The sequence below is a fragment of the Bubalus kerabau genome, chromosome 8 (assembly GCF_029407905.1).
Source record: "Bubalus kerabau isolate K-KA32 ecotype Philippines breed swamp buffalo chromosome 8, PCC_UOA_SB_1v2, whole genome shotgun sequence".
Taxonomy (NCBI): domain Eukaryota; kingdom Metazoa; phylum Chordata; class Mammalia; order Artiodactyla; family Bovidae; genus Bubalus; species Bubalus kerabau.
Window position 1 is genome coordinate 43,594,412 of NC_073631.1, and position 22,086 is coordinate 43,616,497.

General features: G+C 38.2%; 1 protein-coding gene and 1 long non-coding RNA gene across 10 annotated transcripts in view; one reads left to right on the top strand and one right to left on the bottom strand.

Moving 5' to 3' along the window:
- The window catches only part of LOC129659063 (platelet glycoprotein 4), a 376,463-nt gene that overhangs the window by 250,641 nt on the left and 103,736 nt on the right, over nucleotides 1–22,086 (bottom strand). The window lies entirely within an intron of this gene.
- LOC129659068 (uncharacterized) lies at nucleotides 9,029–11,855 on the top strand. The gene is made up of 3 exons (XR_008717777.1): nucleotides 9,029–9,206; nucleotides 10,839–10,935; nucleotides 11,056–11,855. It is a non-coding gene; the product is annotated as an uncharacterized LOC129659068 (long non-coding RNA).

The following is a 22,086-nucleotide window of genomic DNA, read 5'->3' on the forward strand; positions in this document are numbered from 1 at the left end:
CACAAATATAGTGATTGTTTGAAAGACATTCACATTTTCTAAATTGGTCAGATTAAAACAAACAGCACACATATGGAATGGAAAATCTTTTTTTCAATGCATATTGCTGTGAGTTTCCTGAAAAACAAAAGTGGTCAAATATGAAATGCCAGTATAATATCAAAACCAATGCAAACTGTCTTTTAACATATTAAAAATCTTACATTGGAGAAAATACTAGATGACTGTACATATAGTTAGCATATGAAAGTTCAACACGAAAAGCACCCCATGTAAAACACCAAAGAAAAAGATGATCTATGCTGTGATGATCTTACTCAGTTAAAATCTGAATATTTAATGACATTTTTGAAATACTGATGGACAAGTGTACATTTGGGGCTTCCCTGGTAGCTCAGCTGGTAAAGAATCTGCCTGCAATGTAGGAGACCTGGGTTCAATCTCTGGGTTGGGAAGATCCCCTGGAGAAGGGAAAGGCACCCACTCCAGTACTCTGGCCTGGAGAATTCCATGGACTGTATAGTCCATGGGGTCACAAAGAGTCTGACACAAATGAGCGACTTTCACTTTCTTTCAAGTGTACATTTATATACAGCACAAATTAGGAAAGACAATTCACCAACAAATGAAGTACTTTTATTTCCCCTGGAGTTAAAGTCAAGTCGTTCATCACAGTGAGTCCACTAGTGTTTACTTTCTAGCATATCTGAGAAAGAACAACAACAAAGAGTAACTTTGTGTTGTTACTCACACATACGATGTGCTCCCCTATAATACCTTCATAATCATCTGTATCTTTTGAACCAAAAGGTAGAAAATTTTATAAAAAAACATACAAACCACACGGATTACATCTAAAACAGACAAAAGTGCATGTTCATTTTGATAATTCTATTTTTTTGGTAAATATAAAAAGAAGCATTGCTTCATCATCTAAAGCAGCAGCCACACTGTTTTGCTCTAAAGCAGGAGAGGAAGTATCTGGGCAGTTATATTCTAGACCACCACACATGAAGGCTTCATTAAACTCAGATTTCAAGAGCAAATTACTCATCAGGCATTTTATCCTGAATCTGAGGCAAGAAGTCCTCTTGAACTACATTTTTCCCTCAAGGACAGGTGATATGGTCACTGTAGGAAACTCTTGGCTGTGCTTGAGAATTGGCATTTAAATCTCAGTTTTGTCACCAGTCATGCCCCTGTGAGACATTAAGCACAGTTTTTTTCCACGTGGCTGCTTTTCTTATCTACAGATGAACAGAATACATTAAACAATCACCACAAACCAATACACTCTGAGCTCCTGAATCAGCAACATCTTTGAACACTGGTACCAGAGTAAGACTGTCTTAATTGTGTATTGAAAGAAAACAACAGCAGGAAGAGGAATGATATGTGAAGAGTCTTTAATTAGCACTTAAAATGTGACTTAATAAAATATGTGACTTTCTTCTCTTTTCACTGCTCAATTGAGCATTAGACGTGTTATTTCTTCCTGGAAAGAATAGTCTAGCACCTAGCATTGCCCCTAGTTAAGACTTCACCAGGAGGGCAACTCATAGTTCAGCCAGGTATAATACAGCATCCATTACCATCCAAAGAAGTAAAACTGCACTGATTCATGTTTAAAAAAAAATGTTAAAGACCAATGTAACAACTTATGTTGCCAAACACTCAATTATATGCTTAAAATGAATGAACATATAAATTATACCTCAAAACAATACTAATGATAACGTAAAAAGAATAATATGGCACCCATTCTCCCCCATAGTATCTCACATATGTAATGGCATTAATAAGTTTTTAACAAATTAATAAACAATAAGGTCATATCCCCCATAATGACCTCTCTAACTGAAACAGATGAGTACTAAATTCCAATATCTCTGTCTACCCTAGGATATAGGTCTGCCCTCCCCACAAACTGGGTTGCCCAAGAGTAATAAATCAGTTCTACTTTTTTAAAATTCCTGAAAGCTTGGATCACTCTCATGCTAAAATATAGTTTCAGGTTAAATCTAGTAGTCAGGGCACAGGCCCTGGTCCTTCACACAGTAGGTCCTTAGCTCTTGCTGTTTTATTGTCGGGACTGCCCGCTCCCACTCCAGGCCTTATGGGCTCCTGCTTATTCTTCAGATTTTAAATCAGTGTTGACATCTTGAGATGGCGGTTCCCAGACCTCACAGATACAAGTTCACCTGCTTCATACTTTTATAGCTTTTTTATAATAAATTTACTCTTTATACCTTGCTGACATTTACAATGAAATATTTATGTGTAGGTTTGATATTTGTACACAGTATTTGTACACAGATATCGATGCATATTTGTTTCTCCACTTTACTGTTAGTTTCCTGAGGGTGGAGCCAATATGTGGGTTTTCCACAGTTTGTTTGATGCAAGTAGTAGTTTTTCAGTCGTGTCCAATTCTGTGCAACCCTGTGGATTGTAGCCTGCTGGTCTCCTCTGTCCATGAAATTTTCCATGAATGCTGGAGTGGGCTGCCATTTCCTCCTCCAGAGGGTCTTCCCAAGCTACAGATCAAACCCGGGTATCCTGCATTGCAGGCAGAGTCTTTACCATCTGAGCCACTGTCTTAAAGAATATTTGTGAATTACTCGACCAAAACCCAATGATTGTTCGCCAGTTCTCCTTGAAAGCTGCTTTTCATTTAGCTTCCAGAATGCCGCACTTTCCTGAATTTTCTCCTGTCTCTCTGCTTCTTTCTCAAACTCCTGACTATCCTGTAAATGTTACTATTACTGAAAAGACCTACCTAAACTGGGTTTTCCGCAGTTGTGTTTGATGCAAATGGTAGTTGTGCAGTCGTGTCCAATTCTGCGACCCCGTGGATTGTAGCCTGCCGGTCTCCTCTGTCCATGTAGATGGACAAATTTATTATAAAAAGCTATAAAAGTATGAAGCAAGTGAACTTGTATCTGTGAGATCTGGGAACCCCTGTCTCGAGATGTCAAAACTGATTTAAAATCTGAAGAATAAGCAGGAGCCCATAAGGCCTGGAGTGGGAGCGGGCAGTCCCGACAATAAAACAGCAAGAGCTATTCTTATCTAGAAATCAGAAGTACTTTTACACCTTTATTTTTCTTTAACTAAGATCAGTTTCCTGATCCTTGGATATATATTTTAACTGCCTTTGGGGACATGATCAGACAAGCAAAATGCAACACTTAAAAATTAAACTCAGGATTTAGTAAGTTTAATTAATCTCAAAAATCTATCCCTCCTCCTGTGATCTCTCAGTTGATTATTCCAGACCTCAGGTTCTACCCTACTTTCTCTCATCTGTTACCTATCTTAAATTATTCAACAAGTTCTATTATTGCTCTACACCTTAAATATTTCTTTATTTGCTTTTTTTCTATCATCACCACCCCTGTCTAGTTCAAGTCTCTCTCTTGCAGAGATTCCTGGCATAGTTCCTTAAACTCTCTTCCCAACATCCATTCTTGCCGGTCCCTGTCTATTCTCCACCCAGCTGACAGGATAGACTTTCTGAAATGCAGAACAATTACATGACAGGGCTTCAAATGCTTCCATGGCTCTCCAGTGTCATAAAGTCCAGCTGCCATAATATCTACATGGTCTTCCCTAACCTGGTACCTTTTTTCCTCTCTAGCCCATCTTTTGCCATTCTTCAGTCTAAATCCACTTGCAAATGTGTTCCCTCCTAAAACACTATCCTTCTCATCCATTGATTAATTAACACAACCTTTAGGTTTTGACTTTCTTCAGTTCTCTCCTCACCTGCCAGGTCTTGGCTAACTACCACTCTATGTGCTTGTTCACCCTATATTTCCTTCTCTGTGAGCCTTATCATGATAAGGAAGGCAAGTAAATTCATGCTCTATTACTCTGTGCATGTATTTTACAGTTTTTAACTCTATCTTAATGTTCCTGGTGGGGCAGAAAGAAATAAAAATGTCTAAAGAAAATGATGTATCATAGTAAAAGAACATCATTTGTTTCTCCTCAATTCAGACTTGCAAAAAGTCTTGAATGCATTTGGCAAAATTTCCATTTGGTAAATCAACATACCAATTTAATATTCTAAACAAGATTACATAAATATGTCAGTAATCTGTTTCCCAAAGCCATTTACCACATCCTATTGGTATCCGTAGGAAGAGACAAGTTTATAGAGAAGTCAAACACATTACTATTGAGTGAAGTTTTAGCTAATCCTATACTAAAGACATCTGAAAGAAAACAACACCAGTCTTGCCTGTCCTGCCAGCCGGTCACCTCTATAAACAGAGACATATCTAAACGTCCCAGAGATTTGAAATGAGATTTTTGATCCAGAGAAGCCATATAAGACATATAGATTTTTTTTCTTTTTGAAGTTCTGGGTAATGAATAGCTGAACATTATAAAATCCTTAATAATTAGTCCATTTGTATAAAAAAATAAGCTTTAAAGTGTGAGCATTGCCTTAATTGTTCACAAAGGGAGAATTACATCACATAAAGCACTACCTTAGAACAGCAAAGTCTGTATTAGTTGTTCAGTCATGTCCAACTCTTTTGACCCCTTGGACTGTAGCCCACTAGGTTCCTCTGTCCATGGGATTCTCCAGGCAAGAATACTGGAGTGGGTTGCCATTCCCTTCTCCAAGGGATCTTCCCAACCCAAGGATTGAACCTGGGTCTCCTGCACTGCAGGCAGATTCTTTACCAACTGAGTCACCAGGGAAGTCCATAAAAACAGCAAAACCCAACAATAAAAGAATTAATGTTTAGAATTTTTAAACATTTGTTTCATAACTTTGTATGATATTTTTATATAATTAGAAGATTTAAATTTACTGCTAATATTTTTCTATTCTTTTTGTTTTTGTTGTTAAGTCTCCTCAAGTCTTTCAAAAGCAACTTTTATCTCCTTAGCAGGACAGACTCTGAACTTGCTCTGTACACAACCACCTTACAAACAAATCATATTTTCATCAAAGTATCAGTCCCTTTTAAAGTTAGTTCTCTCTATACTATAAATAACCCTTACCTGGAACATTCCAGAAGATTATCAAACATACTTGATCAAAGTTCTATTACAGCTTTTCAGAAAATGCTTACACTTCAAAACTTGCAATGTAACGTGGAGAATTTATAAACAGATCAATGACCCTTTAATATCTATAAATATAAGTAGATAATCTCTGTTAGTCATCAGTCGTGTCCAACTCTTTGCAACACCTTGGAATGTAGCCTACCAGGCTCCTCTGTCCATGGAATTCTCCAGGCAAGAATACTGGAGTGGATTGCCATTCCCTTCTTCCGGGGAACTTCCTGACCCAGGGATTGAACCTGGGTCTCCTGCTTTGATTCTTTACCAACTGAGCCACCAGGGAAACCAATAAGTAGATAATAGTGGAACTCTTATTAGTATGTTTTCCATAACTTGAATCTATTATTTTCCTTAAAATTTCTCACATTTAAAAATATTACATAAAAGATACTTCCTTCACTGAGATGCATAAGAATGTTGGTGATAGATTTCGGTGGGAAGTCAATAAAGACTTAATCTTGATGAGGTTAGTAACTGTGATCTTTGATACAGATTTAGGTGTTTGGTAATTTCCATTAATCATATGAGTGTGTATGTGTGTATGTTTAACAGGAAGAAAGATCATAACAGTTTTAGATTTCTTCTCATGTCCTTTCTTAAATTTTTAAATCTATCAAATCTAGTAAATCTTAAATTTTTTTTTTTGCTGTAAATTAATAGAGCCAAGTTGCTAAATACAATTGCCTTCATCACCTCATGCTTCATGAAGACCTAACATACCTTTGCTAAACATTGTTTTTAAAATGTGTTTCAAACTATTGAAACCTACCTGTCCTTCCTGAACTCACAAATTTAAGCCAACCAGTTGGGAATTTTAAATTTTTCCGATATAATTCATGAGACTTTTTAAATGATTACATAGAAAAAAAGCTTAAAGAGTCGATAAATTTCTACTGTTTATGGACTGTCTGTGCTATCTCTCAGTTGTATTTCAATTCTAAAAATGTAAACTTTGAATTTTAAAGAGATTTGAAAAAGCAAATTCTCCTTCATGCCTGATGAGACAAAATGACAAGCAGCTTGCCATCTATTAAACTCACACAATGTGGATGGTGAGTGCAGGCAATTTGACTTTCTGATGATCAGGTGGCAGTGTAAAAAATGTGTTGTGATATTTGCCTTCTGAAAGTAATAATTTCACTTTGAAAGTCTTTTTTTCCCCCCTAAGTTAAATCAAGTATTACTCCATGAGAGGCCTATCTTCAAACCCCATCTCAGCAGAGGCCCATCAGATTATTTATATTACATTTGTGAGCTCTGGCCACAAAAAGCCCAGCTGAGCCCACAGCATTTTACAAGTGTTCTAAACCCAGGAGGCAGGCATACCAAACATCCACATAATAATTGTGACATTAATCTCTAGCCATCAGCTGACTAAGGATATTAGAGCTGTAATAAAAACATGCTGCAGTTTTAAATCACTTCACCGAGTAACCCATGTGGTGCCATATCTTATTTCCATACCAACAAGGAGTGGCAAGAAGCAGGAATAGTATAGCTGAGCACAAATTTTGAAAGAGAATCTTATGTTTAGATGTGTAAGTTGTATAAGCAGGGTATGAAAAACTGCCAATCTAGAGCTCAAACAGTGTTTAATTTTGATCACCTGTCTATACAGGAAACTTCCTACTAAACACGATATTTTCAGATCAGTAGAGGATTTGCTCCTTTCAAATTCTGGTATCTTAAACCATAATGAATAATTCAACTATATTATAAATTATTCTGTCTTCTGAGATTGAATATATTCAACATATTTTACCCTTTCCTTAAAGTCCCATAATTAATATGATACATAATTACTATATTGTACTGCAATAATACTCAGAGTTACAATTTCAGCATGTGGGTTTCTTTTTATTCATTGTCACAGGGACTCATATGTGTGAGAAGATGCTATGAGTCACCAAGAGAAAAGGCGCTTGCTTTTAAAGGCAAACACCCAAGTGAAACCTGCTCTCTAGTGTGGACAGAATATAAATAGAGAACAATGGTGCCTGAGGATTCTTTGTCATCTGGGCTGATAACTTAGTTTTGTCCCTGATGAGTTGCATAGTCTGGAATAAAGTTCTTAACTACACTGTATCCACATTCACACAATGAGGGAAATAATAACAGTTATAGGTCAGAGCCCAGGAATAAATGAGATAATATGTGTGAAGTGCTTAGAAGAGATGATTGTTTATTAGTAGAGGGGGTAGAAAGCTTAACATGGAGTTGTGAAGTTGCATAGAGATATATAAAGAGGACTCATGGCATAACAGAGCTCTTGGCTGAGAGGGAGGAAGGGATTTGAGGGAGGTGGAAGTTTAGAAAATATTTAGAAGTGTATCCTGTGAAATGAAAATATCTCCTGTCATATCGATAAGCAAGAAATTTCATAGTCATCAGCAGTTTCTGCCCCCCAAATGTGGACAAGGGCTCCCGAAACTGTAGCACAGCAGATGCTGCCACCTCCACGAGGTGACTGCTGAAGAGCTAGCGGAATGTGAGTAGCAACAATCTGCCACTCCTTAGGGTCAACAAGGAAACAGAATTTGGCCCCAGATACTTGAATGAAGGGAAAGTCACTCAGTCCTGTCTGACTGTTTGCAACCCCATGGATTATACAGTCCATGGAATTCTCCAGGCCAGAATACTGGAATGGGTAACCTTTCCCTTCTCCAGGGGATCTTCCTAACCCAGGAATTGAACTCAAGTCTCTGACATTGCAGGCTGATTCTTTACCACCTGAGCCACAAGGGAAGCCCAAGAATAATGGAGTGAGTAGCCTATTCCTTCTCCAGGGGATCTTCCTGACCCAGGAATCACCCCCAGGGTCTCCTGCATTGCAGGTGCATTCTTTACCAACTGAGCTATGAGGGAGTTAGCTCAGATAGCTGAGATGCATATGAAAGGAATGAATTCAGTGAGGCCAGAGGCTTGCACCTTCTTATATATACAATGCTAAATTCCTTAATTTGAAACCTGATCTTTGATGTTCAGACTTCCTGCTCCCTTTGCTGCAAACTTGTATATAGCCTGACTACCCCTCCTGCTTCCCTGGAGCCGTTTTCTTCATCTCTGGAGCTACAGAGATGCTGTCCCCTGGGCTCTGAGTCCTAAATATTCTGTCAACTACAAACTGGCACTTGCCAAGAGCACTGCCAAAGACTGAATGAAAAGGACATTTGCCGTCTGCCTCTGAGGAGATTGAACCCTGTGCTGTTGCAGCTGCTGACATTCAACACCCCTTGAGGGAGTTCAGGGTGGAGCGAGGCAGTCTGTGCTCCAGGCAATCTGGTGAGACAGTTCTTTAGATAGTTAGATGTTTTGGGGAACTGATTTTATGATCTCAACCCCCTGTATCTCCTCATATCTAGAAAAGCACTAGATCCCTTCATGGTGACATCAGATCCTCAGAACTAGCAGAAAACCTTTTGTAAAATGAATGCTTAATGGTATTGAACTTCCTCCTTTCACCAAAATCTTGTATATTGACCTTCCCCTGCTTCCTCTCTGGAGCAGTGTCTCAGAGCTCTCTGGGGTGCTGCCTCCTGGGCTGCAGTCCTCATTCTGCCCCAAATAAAACTTAACTCACAACTGTCAAGTTGTATATCTTTTTCTAGTTGACAGCACCCAATAAAATAACTCTCTATTTTCAGGGTGTGACTCTATTTTTTAGTCGACAGGATTAAAAGGATGATGTTGAAGGATTTTTTATCTTTTGCAAATATTTTCTTTATCTTTTGCAAAGATAATAACTTCCCTGGTGGCTCAGAGGTAAAGCATCTGCCTGCAATGTGGGAGACCCGGGTTTGACCACTGGGTTGGGAAGATTCCCTGGAGAAGGAAATGGCAACCCACTCCAGTACTGTTGCTTGGAAAATTCCATGGATGGAGGAGTGGGGCCACAAAGAGTCAGACACGACTCAGTGGCTTCACTCTCACTCTCTCTTTGCAAATATTGGTTCGTCTGACTGATATCACCTTACATGTCATCTTAAATTTAACTATAATAATTATATCCATTGTGTTAGACCTAAGAATTATTGTTACTTCTTTGCTTGTTCATTCTTCCATCTATACATCCTACACTAAACTATGCATTCAGTTTTTCAACAAGGAACCATCACGAAAAGGTACTTTGAAAGTTACTGTGAAATCCTTAAAGTTCAATTTGAGGTCTCTGTCATCAAGACACTTTTAAATTAACAGAACAGAATTTCCTACATTAAACAACTTCAAAAATAAGTGTTGAGGGATTAGCTTTGTCAAACACACTTTTGTGTGAACAAAAAGAACAGTGTCACTCACCATCCAGTTACAAGGGTTAAGTTGCAACCACTGCATCTGCCCACCCTGAGAAGAACTAAGGATGAAGGAAACTGAGATCCTCCAGTTATCTTCTTTATATATAGTAGTGTATATACGTTAATCCCAATATCCCAATTCATAACCTACTGTTTAGCACAGGAAACTCTACTCAATGGTCTGTGGTAAAAATGAGGGGTTTTATATACATGTATAACTGATTCACTTTATTGTATAGCAGAAACTAGCTCAGCTGGTAAAGAATCCACATGCAATGCAGGAGACCCCAGTTCGATTCCTGGGTTGGGAAGTTCCCCTGGAGAAGAGATAGGCTACCCACCCCAGTATTCTTGGGCTTCCCCAATGGCTCAGATGATAAAGAATCCGCCTGCAATGTGGGAGACCTGGGTTTGATCCCTGGATAGGGAAGATCCCCTGGAAGACGGTATGGCAACCCCCTCTAGTATTCTTGGCTGGAGAATCCCCTTGGACAGAGGAGCCTGGTAGGCTACAGTCCATGTGGTTGCAAAGTATCCAGTACAACTGAGTAACTAAGCACAGCCTAAATTAACAACATTGTAAAGCAACTAAACTCCAATTTTAAAAAAGAAAACCAGGATTAAAGGGCCCTCCAGATAGCTAAGATGCATGTCTCCAGAAGTATTTCAATGAACCCAGATTCATGCATCTTCCCATACATCACAGAAAAACATTAAAATCATTAAGCTGAGATCTCTGGTCTTTGTGCTTGGCAGCAATATATTTAACCAAGATGTATGCTTGACTACATGTATTTCCTAGCCAAAAATTTAACTAGGTATTCGCTCCTCTCATCTCTTCAGAGCAGTTCCTCAGAGCTGTCTGAAAGGCTGTTTCCCCAGCTATGGTCCTTAGTAAGATCCCTGAATAAAACTGAAACTCAAAACACGACTCTGACATTGTGTATTTTCCTTTCAGTTGACAAGTTAAATAAAGTTAAAAGTTCCTTTAACACTGTGTATCTTTGAGAAGGAGACACAGTGAAAGAACTCTTTTTTGGAACCATTATTTTCGCAGCTAATATTTTGGGAAATACTGTGTGTGTGTTAATCACTCGGTTGTATCCAATTCTTTATGACCCCATGGATTGCAGTCCACCAGGCTCCTCTGTTCATGGAATTCTCCAGGCAAGAATACCAGAGTGGGTTGCCATCTCCTTCTCCAGGGAATCTTCTGGACCCAGGGATCGAACCTGGGTCTCCTGCATTGCAGATGGATGATTTACCATCTGAACTACCAGAGAAGCCCCTTGGGAAATATTAGGTAATAAATATAGCAATAGCTTTATTGCAAAGACTTTGTGATAGGTCCTTGGGACAAAAGTCTTCTCTACTTACTTTCTAGTTTTCAATTCTGTTCAGCATATCATGATGTGTTCACACAGTTTCAATGAAATAAGGGTGCCGTTTGTGTTCCTTTAGATCATGGACACAGGGAACAGACTCCAGCACCACAAAGGGCAGTTTTAATAACTGACAGTGTGAAGATCGCAGGAGAGAGAGCAATGAACCGAGCCTGGTGAGGCCATGTTGTGGATGATGGTTTTATACCAGGAGCCAGCCCTGCTGCTTTTTTTCTGAATGGTACTATTTGGTACAGCAGTTTGCTTTTTATCTTTTTTTTTTTTTTTTTTTAAAGGCCTGAATAAAGAGAAGTCCTGGGAGTTCTCCAGATATCTGGCTTTCATCCTGAGTATCTGAAGTGAACTGAACACCATTTTTAAGTTATGAAATTGTAATGCCGAAACACAAATCTTACCCTGACACAAATCTTAATTGTTCCAAAACTGGAACCATCAGAATGTCATTTATCTGATTTCTCATCATTGTAAAATGCTGAACCAAAGACAAGATTCTCTGTTTCTCTAAGAAATCATTTGTTCCTTTACATAAAATCAATATGAGGTCACTCATCTGCATACAAGTCTTCCTTGAAACTATTTTGAAATAATCTCAATGTGGCTTTCTCAGCCTAGCTATTTTCCAGATGATTTAACTTCCAGAGTTAAACCTAGAAAAATGTTATTGCTTAGGTTGAGACTTCCCAAAAAATAGGCAATAAAATGTATGAGACATCATTAGGATATAATACACATCATTAGGTACAAACACATATTCAGCATCTAATTTTAACTAGTGAATCACTGACCTCAAGTCACAAGTAACAATTTCTTTATCACACAGGACAAAGGTGTTTCTGCCCTTAGCAAAAATTGGTCAGATGAAATCCAAAGTGTACTTATGAATCAGGGGACGAGAAAGGCAAGATTTGTAAGTCTATTGTAAATAAACTTGACTCTGATTTTGGGCTATATCAATATTAACATATGGATGAAGAAAGAAGGAAAGTAAGAAGACTGTAAGAAAGATTTACTTTTTCCTTAGACATGTGTACATAATGTCATTGGTTTTTCCTTATATCTATTGTAAATATAGACATATCACTGCAGATGGTGATTGCAACCATGAAATTAAAAGACACTTACTCCTTGGAAGGAAAGTTATGACCAACCTAGATAGCATAATTTTTTTTTTCTAGATAGCATATTAAAAAGCAGATATTACTTTGCCAACAAAGGTCCGTCTAATCAAGGCTATGGTTTTTCCAGTGGTCATGTATGGATGTGAGAGTTGGACTGTGAAGAAAGCTGAGCGCCAAAGAATTGATGCTTTTGAACTGTGGTGTTGGAGAAGACTCTTGAGAGTCCCTTGGACTGCAAGGAGATCCAACCAGTCCATCCTAAAGGAGACCAGTCCTAGGTGTTCATTGGAAGGACTGATGTTGAGGCTGAAACTCCAATACTTTGGCCACCTCATGCGAAGAGCTGACTCATTGGAAAAGACCCTGATACTGGGAGGGATTGGGGGCAGGAGGAGAAGGGGACGACAGAGGATGAGATGGCTTGATGGTATTACCAACTCAATGCACATGAGTTTGGATGAACTCCAGGAGTGGGTGATGCCTGGCATGCTGCGATTCATGGGGTCACAAAGAGTCAGACACAACTGAGTGACTGAACTGAACTGCATTAAATTGATGTTTCATAAACTTTTCTTGCTAACACCAATGGCAATTGTTTAAAAATATAGGTTAATGGATTCCTATTCCAATTCTGTTGGTTTGAAGAACACCGAAGAATTTCTGATATCTATGAGTAGGCAGTAGGAGAAACATGGCTTAAAACACCAAAAATAAAACACTGATTTGAATTAAGTTTTATTTTCACTTGTATTTTTTTCAGTTTCAATGTTAATGAAGCTTACTTACTATACCTTGGTTATTATATTCCAACTTAGACAGTTGAGGGAATTGTGAGTGGGTAAGATTAGTGTCCACTTTCAAAACAGACTATTCTAGTAAGGTAGATAAGCTATGTATATCCAGAAGAATTATATAACAAAGGTAGGATTGCCAATCTTAAATTTATTAAACCATTCACTTATTAATTTACTTAGTAAATGTATATATATTATCCACCTATTAATGAATGGCATTCTATCAAATTAGAGAGTTCCAATGATGAGCAAAAACAAGCACAAGTCCTGCCTTCCTGGAACTTCTAGTTTAGGAGGGGGAAATTCGCTACACAAATTAATATCATTGCAAGTGTAAAATGCAGCATATGTTATGAAAACAGTGAATAAGACACAATTAGCCAATAGCATGCCAATAGTGACCTAGTCAGAGGGCTAAGTTTTTCTTAGTAAATAAACTTGAACTGAGGATGAGGAAGCAGTAACAAGATGAAGGGAGGAAAGGAATGCTTCCAGGCCACAGTAAGTGCATGAACAGAGGCCCTGAGGTAAAAGAAATTCTGTGTATGTAAAAGGCTCTGGTGGCTAGAGCTCTAAGAGGAAGAGGGGGAAAAGCTAAAAAGATCAGATCGCATAGGGTCTTTTAAGATTTCTGTCTATATTTTAAAAACAAGTGTTCAAAAATAGAATGGTATAAGATTTTCAATTTGAAAAGATGACCTTGGGTGTGGTATGGAAAAATGACTAGAGGAAGGAAGGCTAGGTTAGTACAATAGGTGGGCAGCTACTCAAAATGTTCCAAAAGGAGATTAACAACAACCTAAACTAGGACAACGCAGATGGAGAATAAAAGGGCAGACAGACTTCTAATGTAGTCTGGAGGCCAAACCAAAGAACTTGGTGATGAAGTCACTGTTGGCAGATAACGGTAGGGCCTAAGTGGGCAGTCGGGGAGGAAATTTCAGGGGTGGTGGAGACATACTGAGGTAGGAGATGGTAGAAGAAGAACAGATCTGAGGAGGGAAGAGGGAATAGATGAAAATGATTTTAAAACAAAATGAATTTGAGATGTTTTGGATATATCCCCTTTGAACTGAATAGGTAATTAGAAATTCTTACCCAGAGGTTAGAGAAGTATCAACTGCAGACAGACATTTGTGAAGCATCAGGTAAAATAGAAAATATAGGTTCAAGCAAGATTAAGGACATAGAGTAGAAAGAAAAAAGAGCTTGGGATACAGCCTGTAAGAACTGTAGAAGTTTTTTTGTTTGTTTGTTTGTTTGTTTTACCAAGAAGAGAAGATTGCAAAGTACACTGAAAAGGAAAGGAAAATAAAAGAAGTAGGATTCAGACCAGGGAGTGTGCAAGAACAAGACAACGTGGGAGAAGTTTTCAAAAATGGAGAAAAAGTATCAATACTTTTACATGTTGTTATTTAGTCACTAAGTCACATCCAACCCTTTTGTGACCTCATGGAGGAGCCTAGACTCCTCTGTCCATGGGACTTTCCAGGCAAGAATACTGGACCAGGTTGCCATGCCTTCCTCCGGGGGCTCTTCCCAACCCAGGGATCAAACCTGTGTTTCCTTCTCTGGCAGGTGGGTTCTTTACCACTGAGTCACTAGGGAAGTCTCAGTTTTAATGTATACCAAAAAAACTAATCTGGGAAGGAATGTCTGAAACATGAAGAAGGATTAAATAAATGATAAACATGGGTAAACCTAAATTATTTTAAAAATTAGTTTTATGTATATATCCATTGGATTTAGGGACACTGGTGTCACTGACAACATTTTGGCAAAGTGACATTTGACAAAGTCAGATAGTCATGACTCAAGGAATGAAAGGATAATGGTGACAGTAAGTAATGAATTGTTTTTTTTTTAAGAAGTCTGACCATAAAGAGGACAGGTAAGGTAGCATTGATTTCAGTTTTTCCTAATAAAAACATCATCTTTATTTTATTACTCACCCTTTTAATATCCTTTCATATTTCTCTTCTATGAAATATGCCACTGAAGCATGTAAGTCTGTTCTAACACACACCATCTAACAAGCCTTCAGTGGTCCTGTCTCATTCTTCTGTAAGTTTAAAAGATCTCTAGTACCCTGAACTCTTTTCCCTCTACTCGAATGAACATGTGGCTTAATTTCATGAGCAGATCCACCCTAGTTCTATTATTTAGCTAACCTAAGCTTCAGTAAATGATATAACATTTTTAGAACTTAGTTTGCTTGACTAAAAGGGCAGAATCATCTGCATGTCATGGTGTCCACGAAAGTAGAGTGAGATAGTGAGTCCAAATTGCTTATTACATTTTCTGGTCCCTGTAGATCTCAGTGATTACCAGTTGAATTTGAATTTGATTCATCTGTGCATGATGTCTTTTATTCAGTACTAAAAAGAAGAGAACAAGCTTAAAATGAAGTCACTTATGTTAAAGTCCCATTTCACCAAACTGAGACTTGACTTAGTTACAGTTTTGGCTTTCTCAGAAATGGAAACTGAAACCAGTCAAACAGTAATCACCTGGTAAGCACTGGTGAGGTCATTTGCCTAATAGACCCTCAGCATCCTCTAAAGGAAAAGAAACCTTGCTATAGGCAACCTGCTTTTTTGCCTAGTACAACTTACTTGTTCCTGCTCCTTTCTTCCTGTAAAGGTCCTTCAAAGCTCCTCAGAGCCCCTTTCTCTCTGCTAGAATGAAGACTGCCTGATTCATGAATCACTGAATAAAGCCAATAAGATCTTTAAAATTTACTCAGTTGAATGTTGTTTGTAACATGATTTTCACTCGTGTTTCACACGAGTTTTCACATGAGTTTCCAGTAACTACATGTAAAAATGAACAAGAATCATATAAAATGTTGTTGAGAAAATTAACATTTAAATAGCAATTCAGATTAGGTTGAATCATGAAGACACACTCCTCTAAACTTTATTATTATCACATTACTTTAAAATAGTTACTTAATGTGCTATGCTGCTGCTGCTGCTGCTGCTGCTGCTAAGTCACTTCAGTCGTGTCCAACTCTGTGTGACCCCCTAGACGGCAGCCCACCAGGCTCCCCTGTCCCTGGGATTCTCCAGGCAAGAATACTGGAGTAGGTTGCCATTTCCTTCTCCAATGCATGAAAGTGAAAAGTGAAAGTGAAGTCACTCAGTCTACTTGGATCCAAGTATTTAAAAAACTACAAAGTGAAGGTAGGTTAGTTCAAGTCATGAGCAAGAACATTCATATCATTCCTCCTTACTCTCTCAGGCCGCAGCCTTTCAAGGGAATGATGCCATGTGACTGTAGTCTAATGCTTAGAACAGTAAGAGCTCAAGTTCAAATGTAAGATTCAGACTCTGAGTTCAAACCCCAGCTTTGCTATGTGAGTTCAACTATGATCTTCAGATTCTCTGTCCTTAATGTCTATTCAGGTTGCTGTAAGAGAATACCACAGATCAAGTGGCTTATAAGAAACAGAATTTTATTTCTCATGGTTGTGGAGGCTAGGACATCCAGGATCAAGGTGCCAGCAAATCTGATGTCTCATGAGAACAAATTCCTAGTTCATAGAAGCTTGTCTCCTCACAAGTTCTCACACAGTAAAAGGAAGAAAGGGCACTAATCTGATTCTTCAGTGCTCCACCCTCATGATATAATCACCTACCAAACACTTCACCACCTAATACCATCACACTGAGGGTTAAGATTTCAACACGTGGATTTATGGGGGCACAGGCATTCAGTTTGTAACAGTGGTGATGATAATGGTTTCCTAATTCAATGAGTTAATGTAAGAAGTAAATAATGTATATAAAGCACACAGCATAGTGTATGGGGAGTATTAAACAGATAAAGGCTAGCTGTTAACTATTGTGATTGTAGCCTCCTAAGAAATACAGAAGTGACGAGATATAAATCTCACTTTGTTAAAACACAATATCTAAGTTTTACCAGAGGCTACGAGGACCTGTATCTACTTCAGCTAATTCACAAAGAAAATATAAAATTTTATCGTATATCAATACACAAGCACAATGGACATGGCCTAGAGGATTTATACATAAAACTGCATTGATCAGTCTCTGAAATAGCACAGGAAGCCAGAAGGGACTCAGTATACATGCAGCACAATGAGAAATGGCAGGAATTGATATGGGTAATAAGCTGGAGTCAATGGGATGCTACTAGAGAAAAAGCAAAAGAATGTGCCAGTTGGGGTATAACAAACCAGTTGGGGTGTAACAAAGGACAGTGGTGGGGAGTCGTGGGGATAGTAGGTGAGAAGATGAATACCATGAGCAAGTCAATTGGGAAGAGTCAGGGAAGTCAGGGAGGCAAGGTGGAGAGGCCTGGGGTTGACGTTATGAGGAATTCTTTTTCCTCATTTTGCTAAAGATTTTACAATGTTGCTATTGCTCTTATAGTTTAAGTTGTACTTTAAAGTAATTATCTGGATTAGCATGTCTATAATCAATACGATTTTCAGTGAATGAAAATAGGTAGTTCTTTGGCAATTTTTATTCAACATCTTAAGACATTTCAAATTCATGTGAAAAATAAGGCAATTATCCTTAACATTCATGTAACCAGTTGAAATGCTTACGTGCTTATTTTTAAATTGTTTGTCCTCTACTTCATTTTAAACATTGATCTACTGACCCAAGTATTGTACCTATAGAATACATTATTTTATGTCTTAAAGTTAGCTCAGTGTAGTAGGTAGAAATATAAGATGACCCCAAGATTTCTCTCTCTGGTGCACACATCTTATAAAATGTGGGCCTTTGAGTGTGGGCAGGGCTATGAATATGATGGGATATCACTCCTGTGATTAGAAAGAGTTAATCAAAAGAGGCAGTTCCTGTGTGGGCCTGTCCAGGTCAGGTGAGCCCTTTAAAAGATGACTGGCAGAGAGATGCTCTCCTGCATTGTGAGAGGACCTATGTGTGGGTTGGGGACCTATGGTCTCTAGGAGCTGACAGCCAGCAAGAAATCAGGGGTCTCAGTCACACAACCATTAGCCTTATGGGAAATTGGACTCCTGATCCAGAGAAAATATAAGATAATAAATTTGTATTGTTTCAAGTCACTAAGTCTGTTGTTATTCATAGGAATAAAGAACTTCTACAATGAGAAAAGTAAAATAAAAAACTCTGTAATATTCAAAGATGTGAAATGTAAATACATAAGGTATAATATGTCAAGATGGATGAATGGATAAAAAAAGATGTGGTACAACTTATGCAATGGGATCTTAGCCATAAAAAAGAATAAAATAATGCCATTTTCAGTGACATGAATGGACACAGAGATTGTCATATTGAGTGAAGTCAGAGACAGACAAATATCATATAATATCACTTATATGTGGATTCTAAAAAAAATTGTACAAATGAACTTATTTACAAAACATAAGTAGTCACAGGGTTAGCAAACAAACTTTTTGTTACCAAGGGGGACAGGAGAAGGAAGGGATAAACTGGGAGATCAGGATTGGCATACACACACTAGTATATGTAGAGTAGATAATAAGGGTCTACTGGACAGCACAGGGAACACTGCTCAATGCTCCACAATGACCTATATGGGGAAAGAACCTAAAAACGAGTGAATATATATGTATATATAACTGATTCACTTTGCTGTATGGCAGAAACTACACAACACAGTAAGACAACTATACTCCAATAAAAATTAATTAAAAAACCAAAAATAAGTTAAGAATTCTTATCAGCTGTTAATTCAACAACAATTAAAAATAACTTCTCATGCTAATATGAGCGTAGTAAAATGTGCTAATATAAAGACTGGAAGGCTGTATTTACCCATTTAGGAGATCTGGTAAGGTGCTTCAATTTCTATACCAGATAAAAATCTCACTAATGTCATTACAATATTATTTAATAAATAAAATGTTAAGGAATCAGTATTTTTGGAACCATCTGACATTTGATTCACATTTTGGGAAAAAGCAGGAAAATGGCAAACTGAATCTGGTGGCCTTGTGTTGAGATTTGACTAATTAAATGTATAAAATTCCTACAAACTAGCTTATATTATAATCACTTACCAGCAATTCTACCTTCGAGCATTTGCATTTTAGGTGAACAGCTGTTAAATCCCACTATCTGCTAACACTGGCATTGACATCAGTGGCTGTGTATCACCTCTCCACACATCTCTTGGCCTCCTCTCTTACTTCAGCCAGTGTTTCAACATCACCACACAAGTAAATTTCTGCAGAGCCTTGTCTGGTTCATGCAGCATCCTTTCCCTGAGCGGAGGCTCCTCCAATCCTATGGTGAAGGGATACCCTCAGAAACCCACTGGGCATTCAGACAAGTGCAACCAGTAAGTAGGGGTAGTTAACACACCCATAGAGCCAAGTATCAAAGGAGATCAGAAGCTTATTGATAATGCTTTCTGATTTTGTCCTCTCTGGATAGATGAAACAGATGTAAAGTGTTTAGTCTGCAGTACATCTGATTTAATCACAGATATTTTAAAACTTAATTATGTTTTGAATTCTAAGTCACAATTTTGTGAGAGGGTATGTTTGAACAAAAGTAAATAAGTATAAATCAGAAGAAAAATGTTTATAATATTAAAAAGAATTCAGGATATAATTAAATTCCTATCAATTGGAAAGTTTGTGGTGCTATTTTCCTTCTACTTTAAGTAAAAATTTCACAGGTACTAACATATTTCAGTTTGTGACAGGTAAAGGCTGATCAAGTCTTTATGAATCATTTGTCTTCTCAAAGTCTGGATGAAGATTCTGATCCTCTTATCTAGGAGTCTTTCCCCTACCACATGTTGGTATAGCTGATCCTAGTAGAAGATGCCTTTCAATTAATAAGATGGGGTCTTCCTTTGCAAGATAAGATAGTGAAAACAATTACAAAACTGGAGAAAAGAAAAATGTAGATACTGGCATGTAGGCTGCATGCAAATGTGACAAATCAGTATGAAGGAAAGTGATCCTGGCCAGGGCCATATCTAGAGATATGGGATTCATTGAATATGCACCACTCTATCAGCTTGAGAGAGAAGCATATGCTTTGTCTATTAGAACAAAGCAAGAAGAAATTTAACAGAAAGAGAAGTGAAAGGGTAAAGGAAAAACTAAGCTTTTTGCAATGGCTCTAACTAAAAACCTGAGAGAGGAGCAGAGGATTCATCTTAAGAAGAACAAATAAATGTCCATTGCCCATGAGCCAATTGGAAACCTCTAGACAAACAGACCATACCAAAATCCACATGAAGAATAAGAATTTTTTTATAATGACATGGAAAGCAGCCACTTGATTCAGTATGAATAATATAAAGAGAATTTATGGCTGAACACAATGTCTGAGGTTATCAAACGAGAAGAGCTTTATGAAGGGACAACAAACTATAAAGTAAATTAGGCTATGGGGAAGTAAGAGTCTTAAAAGGAGTAAAGCGGTTTTGCTAATCTTTTACGGCCCCATGGACTGTAGCCCACCAGGCTCCTCTGCCCATGGAATTTTCCCGGCAAGAACACTGGAGTGGGTTGCCATTTCATCCTCTGGGAGTCATCCAACCCAGGGATTGAACCGGGTCTCTTGTGTCTCCTGCATTGGTCAGCAGATTCTTTACCACTAGCTCCACCTGGGAAGCCCATTGATGAGGAAGTAAAATCTTAAAAGGGATAGAGTGGTTTAGTTAATCTCTTACATAGCTCATATTTTGTTTTCAAAGTGGAATAAATCTGAAGTAATACTACTTAAATAAAATGTACCCTTGCTCTCAGGATTTTGCTGGGTCTTCACCTGAGCCTTAAAAATTCAAGTAGATATAAATGCTACAGAGACTTTGCTTATATGTTTCTCATTTCTCACAAACCTATGTCTTTTCATAGGTTGTTGGGGGAGGACTTTAAAATATTTTCACACTGTTAATATCTGGAGCTAACTCTGCCTGAGAAAATCTGAGGCTATGTAGTCTGACTAAAAATATGTCATGTTGCATGCATGTTGTCTTTTCAGTCATATTTGACTATTTGGGACCCTATGGATTGTAGCCTGCCAGGCTCCTCTGTCCATGGGATTCTCCAGGCAAGGATGTGGGGGTGGGTTGCCATGCCTCCTCCAAGTTGATCTCCTAATCCATGGATCCAAGCCACCTCTCTATGTCTCCCGCATTAGCAGGAGAGTTCTTTACCAATTGCACCACAAGCGAGTTCAATACTATCATGTTTGAAATTCCCCAAAAGAAGGGACACAGGGAAAGGGGTTGCAAACAATCTAAATTAGGGGACCTGTCTCAGGAAGATATTTTGGGGTGGGGAAAGTCTTCAAATGATTAAATTAAGGCCAGATCTCTCTTCTCTCTTCTTCTCTCTTTTACTGAGAATACCTCAAAGGCAGACAGTGGCTCTAAACATGTGATCCCATGTAAATGCCATGTTGTTGCATGTATCAATAGTTCATTCTTTTTGGCTGAGTGATATTCCATATTTTGTTTTTCTACTCACATAGTGAGGGCTATTGGACTGGTTTTTCAAGTTTGAGGTTGTTACAAATAACACTGATCTGAGCATCTGTGTACAAATCCTGGTATCAGTTCTCCTGGGTAAATACATACAGGTAGAATGGCTGGATCATATAGTTCAAATTCTAAGAAATTGCCAAGCTGCTTTTCCAATGTAGTTGTACCATTTTACATCCCTGGGCCAGAGTAAATAGTTGTAGTTTCTTACTCGAATAGGTCAGTTTTCTTCATGAGCTAAATAAATATGTATCAATATCTCAGTGAAGTTTTCATTTACTTTTATCATACTTTTACTGATCATTCATATAGTATCTACAACAGCATGATTCCATTCATATAAATTTAAGATTTCATAAACAAATATCTATTAACCAAAAGTAGATTAATGGTTGCTGGGGGACAGGAATGGAGTAACAGATGGATTGCAAGGGAATAAAAATCCACTCCTGTTTTCTGTCCACCACTATTACTATTCTCAATATTTCACTTCTGACACCAGATATGTTTTTGCCACATCAAGCAATTCTTTGGTTCACTGGATACCAACTGAGTGTCATATAACTTAATTTAATTCTGATAATACTTACCTAGAAAAAGTGTCAGAGAGATGCCACAGGTTAAGGGCTCAGTTGGAGAAGGCAATGGCACCCCACCCCAGTACTCTTGCCTGGAAAATCCCATGGATGGAGGAGCCTGGTAGGCTTCAGTCCATGGGGTCACTAAGAGTCGGACATGACTGAGCGACTTCACTTTCCCTTTTCACTTTCATGCATCGGAGAAGGAAATGGCAACCCACTCCAGTGTTGTTGCCTGGAGAATCCTAGGGATGGGGGAGCCTGGTGGGCTGCTGTCTCTGGGGTCGCACAGAGTCGGACACGACTGAAGCAACTTAACTTAGCAA